Source organism: Bufo gargarizans, chromosome 3 (assembly GCF_014858855.1).
Source record: "Bufo gargarizans isolate SCDJY-AF-19 chromosome 3, ASM1485885v1, whole genome shotgun sequence".
Classification (NCBI taxonomy): Eukaryota; Metazoa; Chordata; class Amphibia; order Anura; family Bufonidae; genus Bufo; species Bufo gargarizans.
This window is the reverse complement of record NC_058082.1, coordinates 544,389,173-544,399,460: the sequence shown is the minus strand read 5'-3', so window position 1 is coordinate 544,399,460 and position 10,288 is coordinate 544,389,173. Positions and strand designations below refer to the sequence as shown.

The following is a 10,288-nucleotide window of genomic DNA, read 5'->3' as shown; positions in this document are numbered from 1 at the left end:
CTCCTACCTTAGGCAGTTGTATATAGTCTACCTGCAGTTTTTGGAATGGGTAAAGTGGCCTGGGTATGTGTTTGCTTGGAGTCTTCACCACTTGACCGGGATTTTTCAATGCACAGACCATACATCCTTATACAAACCGAGCGGCTACTGTAGAAAATCCTGGAGCAATCCACCTTGCATTAACCACACTTACCATGGCACCTTTTGATAGGTAAGTGGGAGCGTGGGCCTCCTGAACCATAGCTGGGTATAGAGGGGGTGGTAGACACATTTTGTCCTTGTTTCTCCAAATTCCATGTTCATCAGGTTTGGGCCTTGTTTTGCCCAAAGTTCCTTTTCCTCTGAAGGGGCTTGTTCGAGCATTCTTTGAAATATACTTACTGAAATGTCCTCAGGTCTCAAGGCTCTCAGCGGGGCGGCAACAGCATTTAGTGGCTGGGGTGCAGCTTGCTTGGCTGCCTTGTCTGCTCGATCATTTCCTTTTGCTTCCACCGTGGTACATCTTGTATGAGCCTTTGCCTGAATAACAGCAACCTCCTCTGGTAATAACAGAGTTCATAAGTTCAAGTACAGAGTCTTTATTTTTAATTGGCTTGCCTGTTGAAGGTACTGGCTGTCTCATTCCCCGATCCCTAAGTTAGGGTTAGCGTTTGTGTCCACAGGGCTTAGGTTCCAGCGTATGAGTTCGTTCACCATCAGTACTTGCTTATACTGTCAGCAGTCAGGGAGAGGCTTAGAGATTGTTAGGAGGTTACCATTCCCTTCTCCCTAGCTTTGGGGAGGTTACCATTCCCTTCTCCCTAGCTTGTTTACCTGTTGCTGTTTGTTTCCTTGGTGTTCCTCTTATCCCCACTTGCCGTGACACCTAAAGACAGATGTGGGGCTGTTTCTCTAAGAAAGCAGCCACAAGTTCTAATCCTGTACAACCTCTACAAATATCTGGATTTAATACAGAAAACTATTATTTCTACACCTATAAATCAGCAAATTAATTGTTAAGTAATATGGCCGCTGAGTTATTTAATAAAATTTACCTGTATAGAGCCACCTGCTGTTTGTTGTTTTCCTTATTTCTCTAAGTAAGATTACTGAGGAGGACGCACATGCTCACTTATATCCTTTATCGGTCACCAGCCCTTTCCATGGTTAGAAGCCATCACAGGTGCCGGCAGGAATAACATGGACAGGACGAGAGCTGCGGCAGAAAGGACATGCTCTGTGAGAAAGGACATGCACCTGAGCTGCAGCTTGAAATCAATCTAGAAGAGTAATTGAAGAAATTAATGGAAACATCATTGGATCCACATGATCTACAGGCTGGTTTTATCTTTGTTAGAAAGAATATTGTGTATTGTGTGAAGTCCATTTTCTTTTTTTTATTAATTATGGGTTAATTCATTTAATTGTATAAGAATAGTTAAATGTGAGTTGATGGGAGCAGTGTCAGAAGCGGAGAAAAAGTATATAAAGAATCCTCAGAAAGTAAAATATTAAAATGGAAGAACATGACAGAATAAATGACTGAGTAGGTTACCCCGGAAAACTTCTGGCTGAGTTAGTTTGTAAAAGTAAATCTTTTATAAATGATCTGATAGGAACTATGAAGGAATTTGCAAAATTGCTTGGGACAGACAAGGCAGAAGATGTGTGTGCGCTGTTTAGGAGGATGGTGGTAGTAGTAGTAGTGGCAGCTAAGTAGCAGGTAACGGAAGTGGCAGTAGGGGAAATATCAGCAGAAACATGATAGGAGGAAGGCAGATGCTGGCAGCAGCTGTATGTCACAGAACATGATGGGTGGAAGGCAGGCAGTGGCATGATGGCATGATGGTGGCAGTAGCTGTACAGCACACAACATGGTGGCAGGCAGGCAGACAGGAGCAGTGGCATGATAGGGCACCCTCTGAGGAGATCTAGTCATCGGCCTCAGCCGGAGGATTGTGAGAATACGCATGGAACTGCGACTCATTATTTTGAGGAAAGTGATATTTTATACACTGGTGAAGGACAACTTGGTTTTAATGAATAGTATTTTTCTAAAATGGCAGCTGCACATGTTAGAAAGAGGAAGTAAGAAGCCCGGAACCGAGAGAGCACCCATAATACCATGCAGATAGCCAATCAGCAGCTAGCCAGCCCCTGTGATTTCACAGCCCTATAAAAAGTCTCCCCCTGCTCGGTCTCCGCCATTTTGCAGTAAACCTAGTGCAGGGAGAGATGTGACAGGCACTAGGGACAGTGAACAGGAAAGACTTTATTTACAAAAATTACTATTCAGCAGTTCAGGGACAGATTATTGTTAACCCCTTCATGACTGCCATACGGCTATATATGTACTATCTGCACATACCCCATAAAAGGAGATTCCTCATTTGCCGTGATCTACAAGAGTACCGGTCACAAATGTCCTTCTACCATCTTAACATTAGGACTGTCACGCCACCTGGTGTAGATCCCTCTACTGAATGTGGTAAGATCCACCCTTTTTCTTTTCCATTTATCCTGTGGAATGAGTAGGTGGCGTTTTCACTAAATTCGTGTATTGTCTCACAACAATGTGGTTTATTTAAACCTTATTTTAGAATTAAATAGTAAAAGTTACGTTTTATTTATACCCAGTTCTCATGATTTTCTGATATAATAGAACTCGAGCACCTTAAAATCTGCACTTTTAAAATCAGAATTTTAGAAGCAATTCTTAAAATGTTTAAGAAAATTTCCAAAACCCAATTTTTAAGTACCAGTTCAGGTCTGAAGTCACTTTGTGGGGCTTTTATAGTGGAAACCCCCCATAAATTACCCCATTGCAGAAACTACACCCCTCAAGTTACTCAAAACTGATTTTACAAACTTCTTTAACCCTTTAGGTGTTCCACAAGAATTAAAGGAAAATGCAGATTTTCCATTTTAATCAGTTTTTTTCTTTAACACGTAGAGGGTTAACAGCCAAAAAAAAAAACTCAATATTTTTTTACTCTGATTCTGTGCTTTACAGAAACACCCCACATGTGGTCGTAAATTGATAAAAGGGCACATGGCAAGGCGCAGAAGAAAAGGAGCGTCATATGGTTTTTGGAAAGCAGATTTTGATGGACTGATTTTTAGATGCCATGTCCCATTTAAAGCCCCCCTGATGCACCATTACAATAGAAACTCCCAAAAAGTTACCCCATTTTGGAAACTAGGGGATAAGGTGATGATTTTATTGGTAGTATTTTGGGGTAATATGATTTTTAATTGCTCTATATTATGTTTTTTGTGAGGCAAGGTAACCAAAAATTGGCTGTTTTGGCAACCTTTTTTATGTTTTTGCAAGATTCATCTGACAAGTAGATCATGTGCTATTTTTATAAAGCAGGTTGTTGCGGATGCAATGATATCAAATATGTCTACTTTCTATATTTGTTTCAGTTTTACATAATAAAGCATTTTTGGAAAAAAATATGTTTTTGTTTCTCCATTTTCTGAATGTCTTATTTTTTTTTTTCTGCCAATCATCTTGTCCAGGGGCTTGTTTTTGCAGAAAGAGTTGATGTTTCTATTGGTACCATTTTTGGGTACATATGATATCATTCATTATTACACTTTATGGGGCAAAGGTGACCAAAAAATGTGTTGTTTTTGAACAGTTTTTATTTATTTATTTTTACATTATTCACCTGAGGGGTTAGGTCATGTGACATTGTTATAGAGCGGGTCGTTACGGATGTGGCAATACCTAATATGTATACTTTTTCTTATTTATTTAAGTTTTACACAATAATAGCATTTTTGAAACAAAACAAATTATGTTTTAGTGTTGCCATAGTCTGAGAGCCATAGCTTTTAAACTTTTTGACCAATCGTCTTAAGTAGGGTCTCATTTTTTGTGGGATGAGGTAATAGTTTGATTTTACTATTTTGGAGGGCATACTCCTTTTTGATCGCTTGGTGTTGCAATTTTTGTGATGTAAGGTGACAAAAAAATTGCTTTTTTGGCACTGTTTTATATATATATATTTTTTTTGGGTGTTCAGCTGAGGTGTTAGGTCATGTGATATTTTTATAGAGCTGGTTGTTGCAGACACGGTGATACCTAATATGTATACTTTTTAAAATGTATTTTACTTTAAAACAAATAATAGCATATTTGAAACAAAAAGAAAATATGTTTTAGTGTCTCCACGTTCTAAGAGCTATAGTTATTTAATTTTTTAAGCGATTTTCTTATGTATGAGCTTATTTTTTTGTGCGATGAGGTGACCGTTTTATTGGTACTATTTTGTAGGACGTCTGCCTTTTTGATCGCTTAGTGTTGCACTTTTTGTGATGTGGTGACTAGCTATTTTTGACAGTTTTTTTAATGGTGTTTATCGGACAGGGTGAATCATGTGATTATTTATATATATATATATATATATATATATATATATATATCCAGAAAAAGGACAGCACTCCGGCAAGGTGAAGTTAATCTTTAATCAACCATACGGTATGGTTGATTAAAGATTAACTTCACCTTCATCTTGCCGGAGTGCAGTCCTTTTTCTGGATATACTGGTTGGGGTAAGGAGTCCATTCCCCTGGAACGTGCACCCATTTTCTTCTATTTGTAGTCAGTGCCGCCATTTTTCTCATATATATATATACACACTCACCTAAAGTATTATTAGGAACACCATACTAATACGGTATTGGACCCCCTTTTACCTTCAGAACTGCCTTAATTCTATGTGGCATTGATTCAACAAGGTGCTGATAGCATTCTTTAGAAATGTTGGCCCATATTGATAGGATAGCATCTTGCAGTTGATGGAGATTTGAGGGATGCACATCCAGGGCACAAAGCTCCCGTTCCACCACATCCCAAAGATGCTCTATTGGGTTGAGATCTGGTGACTGTGGGGGCCATTTTAGTACAGTGAACTCATTGTCATGTTCAAGAAACCATTTTACCAGTCTTCAACTGTCCAATTTTGGTGAGCTCGCCAGTAACTGAGCAGATTGTGAAATACTCAGACCGGCCGTCTGGCACCAACAATCATGCCACGCTCAAAATTGCTTAAATCACCTTTCTTTCCCATTCTGACATTCAGTTTGGAGTTCAGGAGATTGTCTTGACCAGGACCACAACCCTCCATGCATTGAAGCAACTGCCACATCATTGGTTGACTAGATAATCGCATTAATGAGAAATAGAACAGGTGTTCCTAATAATTCTTTAGGTGAGTGTATATAGATAGATTCAGTCGTCACGGATGCGGTGATATCTAATATGTGTAGTTTATTATTATTTTTTTCATTTTTTAATCTCTTATAAATGAGCGTATATAGGAAAAGGTAATTTATTTTATTTTTAAAGGACTTCTGTCAGCCCACAAAACCCTTTTTTTTCCCCCCGTTAATATTAATCCCTACACTGCAAGCTCCCTGTACATATGCTAAATATTCATTTTCGTTCAGTAGATATTGTTAAAAATCAAGTTTTATAATATGTAAATTACCTTGCTACCAGCAAGTAGGGCGGCTACTTGCTGGTAGCAGCCGCATCCTCCTCTCATCATGACGCCCCCTCCGCCGTTTGATTGACAGGGCCAGGGAACGGGTTCGTTCTCTGCTGGCCCTGTTCGAATTCAAAATATCGCGCCTGCGCCGTACCTTTCTTTAATCGGTGCAGGCGCACTGAGAGGCGGCCTCTCTCCAAGCCACTCCATCCTCAATGCGCCTGCGCCGGGTGTAGATGTGACGTCATCGGCGCAGGCGCATTGAGGATGGAGCGGCCGACAGAGCGGCCGCCTCTCAGTGCGCCTGCGCCGATGACGTCACATCCACACCCGGCGCAGGCGCATTGAGGATGGAGCGGCCTGGAGAGAGGCCCTGTCAATCAAACGGCGGAGGGGGCGTCATGATGAGAGGAGGATGCGGCTGCTACCAGCAAGTAGCCGCCCTACTTGCTGGTAGCAAGGTAATTTACATATTATAAAACTTGATTTTTAACAATATCTACTGAACGAAAATGAATATTTAGCATATGTACAGGGAGCTTGCAGTGTAGGGATTAATATTAACGGGGGAAAAAAAGAAGGGTTTAGTGGGCTGACAGAAGCCCTTTAATTTCCATTTTTATTTTTTACATTTAACTTTAACTTTTTATTTCATACTTTACTTGGATCGTGTGTGGCTGATGGCTTTATTATACTTTGCAATGCTCTTGTTCAAAATGGTTCGAAATGCGGGCAGGACCGGCACATATGGGGGCAGGGCCGGCATGGACTAAACACGGCCAGAGTTTATGGAGCATGGCCGGTACAGATGAGGCACTCAGACACCAGGGAGCAGAAGGCAGAACATCAAGGGGAGGCACAATGCGTGGCATGGACCAGCAAGTGCCTTATTTTAGGTTCCGATCTGCAGAACCGATTGGTTAGTCTGCATTTTAGTCAGACTAACCAATCGGAGCAATCGCCGGCAAGGGACCACTCTGGTTGGTCCCTTGCCGGCATTACTGGACTGGTTAGTCTGCACTTAGTCAGACTAACCAATCGGAGCGATCGCCGGCAAGGGACCATTCTGATTGGTCCCTTGCAGGCATTACTGTACTGTCCGTGAAAGTGGCAGTCCAGGGGCAGAAAGTGTTTTGCAGCGCTTGGATTAAAGAGCTCCCATGACATTTATACATGTATATGGGGCGCTCTCCCAAACTACTACAAATTGTGGTGAGACGAAGTTGGATAGGGGACACTTTCCCACACCGGAGTACGGACGTCTGCCACTGAAAGTCCATACAGTGAACACGACTGGGTACCTTCCTATAGTCGATACTATATTCCCTTCAAGTTCATTGAAGTCCCCTGATGAGTTCCGGCAATTCGGGATGAAACATGGCATGTAGGGCTGTGTAAATAGGGTTTATTTAGAGATTAGGCCCCAATACAGGGACAGGTTCCCTATGGGGTCGCCCCTATCGGGGTGGGTGCTCTGTGTCTGTTAGGCAGGTGTCCTGTTTAGCCCCAAACCCTCCTTCCAGGTATGGCTTTGCTTTCAAGGCACAACAGGAGATTCCTCATTTGCCTTAAACTACAAAAGTGCCGGTCACAAGTGTCCTTCTGCCATCTTAACATTAGGACTGTCACGCCACCTGGTGTAGATCCCTCTACTGAGTGTGGTAAGATCCACCCTTTTTCGCTTCTCGGCCTTTTGGCTAAGATCAAGTGTAGTATCTGTTCTTATCAGTCTGCCTTTTCTTGACTGCCCAGGTCCTTGTGGGTACCCCCTGCACTCTGCTTTTGAGCATCGTTGATTTAATTCAGCTTCAGCTCACTGCTGCTATTGGGTGCAGGGCTATTCCCCAGGGAACAAGAGTGCTCTGGTCTCCGACCTCCTCTTGGCCTGTGGCTTAATAGTCTTGGTGTACGACGTTAGACAGTGCTTACTTGGATCTCAACAGCCCGAACACGATTACTGGAAGATCTTCTCCGACTGCGATCCAGGAGAAGACTTTGCGAAGACTCGACGAGGAACCCCGACGACGAGGACTGATGACTCCGGCCTGAAGACTCCGGCCTCGGAGGACCCCGACGAGGAAAAGAGGCTCGGTGAAGCCCTTTCCCGGAAGAAGCTCCGCCCTTCCCCGGAAGAAGCTCCGCCCAGCAAGAAGGAATCTGCATAGCCCCGCCCCATGTTGCCAAAAGGGACCCTTTGCGAAGATTTCTCAGGGAGACGAAGGCAGGAAGAAGGAAGAAGCCATGGCCTCTACCTCAACCTCCAAGCGCTCATCTACTACTCCAACATGCTGCAGACCTGCAGGAAATGTGGCAAGAAGGGGCATAGGCTGAGTGACTGCAAGGAAGTGGCCTGCTGGATCTGTTGAGTGACAGGGCACAAAACCCGGGACTGCCCTAAGAGGACGGCATGCAACCTGTGCGGACTGGCTTCACACATCTACAAGGACTGCCCACAAAGAGAACGCACCTGGGCAGCGGTCGCAGCCAGAGCACCGGCCAGCGGGAACCCCACCGCAGCCGCACTTCCGGCAGCAACAAGACCCAAAGCGAAGGAGTCCAAAAAGGAGGGTAAGCAGACACCTGCCCTAGGCCATGCTTCCGTCCCCCCCCTCTCCCGGCCTCCCTCCCGCCCCGTTGTCACCACTACTGAGGATTCCCTTATCCAACTGCCCATTACCTCAGTGGCACCCTCAACCGCCCCAAGCCCAACCCACCCCATTGTCACCACTGCAGCAACACTAACCCCTCCTCCAGCTGCTGCAGCCCTCTCCTTGGAGGATTTTCCCCCTCTTGACTCCCCAGAGGTCAGGAAAGGGAAGAGAAAGGGGAGGGACAGCCCCATCGCTGATCACTCCAAAAAGAAGATGGTCGAGGTAGAGGACAGGGCCTCACCCAACAAAGAGGAAACAGCAGCAAACGTAAGAACTGGTGACCACCAACGAGGACACCCAACAGCAAACCCTCCACCCCCACTTTAGCCTCGATGAGACCGAGGTCATAAATTTTTTCCATGGACAGCACTGGAGATGAGCAAACTTATTGAGATTCAGATTCAGATTGTTCTGATTTGCAAAATAAAATACAAATTTTCTTTGAAACAACTGGCTCCAAATGCCCTTGAAATTAGTTATTGTTCTCCTAGGATTTAGAATTTTAGCTCTTTTAGTCAATGTTTTATGATTTTTTGCTCTTCCTCTCCCAGTTCTACTGTAAGCTCTTGAATGCAATGACATGAATTTTAAGTCATGCCTGAGTAACAGTGACACACATAGCTATAAGTAAGTGCATGACTGTGTTCATCTGTTTAAACACATCATGCGTTGGGTTGAGGATTTAGCATGGGGGGAGGCAGCAGAAAGGCTGGGTGTACCCTTGTCACAAAGCTATGCCCCTGGTGGGAGGAAAGGACATTTAGAAGTCTCATGGCAGCATGTCCTTGTAGCACAATATCTTGTGTTCATAGCACAGGTGTCCCAACTTACACAGACCACCTGTGCCAATTTATTTCTACAGCACCTCACCCCATAATCAGTGCACGCTCTCCTGGCCAAGAGAAGCAGAACATACATGTAGAACCTACACACACGTGTACTGATTGGACAGTGCAGGAGCTGTGTAAGTTTAATCAGCCGAGCCCTTGTTGTATCCACTGATCAGGGGTGGATTGGCCATCGACTCTACAGGGAAATTTTCCTGTGGGCCAATATCTAGGAGGGTCACCCAAGCCCTCCTCAGGGCCGCCAGCCGGGTATAGAATGATCTGATTCTCTCTTATGCAGCTGGCCAGAAGCCGCAGACAGGGGCGTAGCGTGGGGCCGTTGCCCCGGGCGCCACACTGCAGGGGGCGCTGTCCGCTGCAACAACAAAATCTTAAATCGCTGGCGCTGTTTTTTTTGTTTTTTTTTCACACAGCGCCGCAGTCAGTGTCATTCCCAGTCCCACCCTGAGTGAATTAGGTCAGTCACAGTGTGTATGTTGGCATGGACTGAGGGTAGGCGTTAGGGGTAATATATGAGTGAAGTGCCACTGTGCCAGTGCCATGAGAGCCAGGCCAAGGCTGCCAAGTGGATGGCATCATGGCAGTCAGGGTGCTGGTGAAGGATGACCAGCCCAGGGACACTGACTGAGAGAGACGGTATGCCTCGCTGGGATGCCATCTGCAGTTTCTGCCCATCTCTGCTGTCCATATACCAGGCCTACCCTGGTATATGGAGTGTACAGCAGAGATGGGCAGATGGCATCCCAGAGGCAGTACTGTCTCTGGTCATCTGTCACCAGCACCGCCTGACTGCCACGGTCCTGCTTGGACTGGCTCTCATGGCACTTCAATGCCTGCTGCTTGGCTATCGGCTTCCTCTTGGTCCTTTATATCCTGCTTTGGAATCAGGTCTGCCCTCCTCTCAGTCTCAGGTCCAGACAAGTATCTCTGCAGAGTCCAGACAGTCACTGAGCAAGTTTAAGTCCCTCTGAGGCTCAGCCTAAGGGTCCATTCCCACGTCCGCAACGTGTTTTGCGGATCCACGGATCCGAGGATCCTCAAAACACGGACAGCGGTAATGTGCGTTCCGCATTAATAGAATATGCCTGTTCTTGTCCGCAATTGCGGACAAGAATAGGACATGTTCTATTTTTTTCGGGAACGGAATTGTGGACCCGGAAGTGTGGGTCTGCAATTCCGTATCTGGGCAGCACATTGTGCTGCCCCATAGAAAGGAATGGGTCCGCAATTCCGTTCCCGCAAAATGCTGGATGGATCTGACAGAGTGAACAGCCTGTCGGATCCTTTCTGCCGCTAGTGTGAATGTAGC

The 10,288-nt window shown here is 44.9% G+C and overlaps 1 pseudogene; it reads left to right on the top strand.

The window, feature by feature from the left end:
- Window positions 1–7,157: 7,157 nt before the first annotated feature.
- LOC122933575 lies at window positions 7,158–7,359 on the top strand (annotated as a pseudogene).
- Window positions 7,360–10,288: the final 2,929 nt, after the last annotated feature.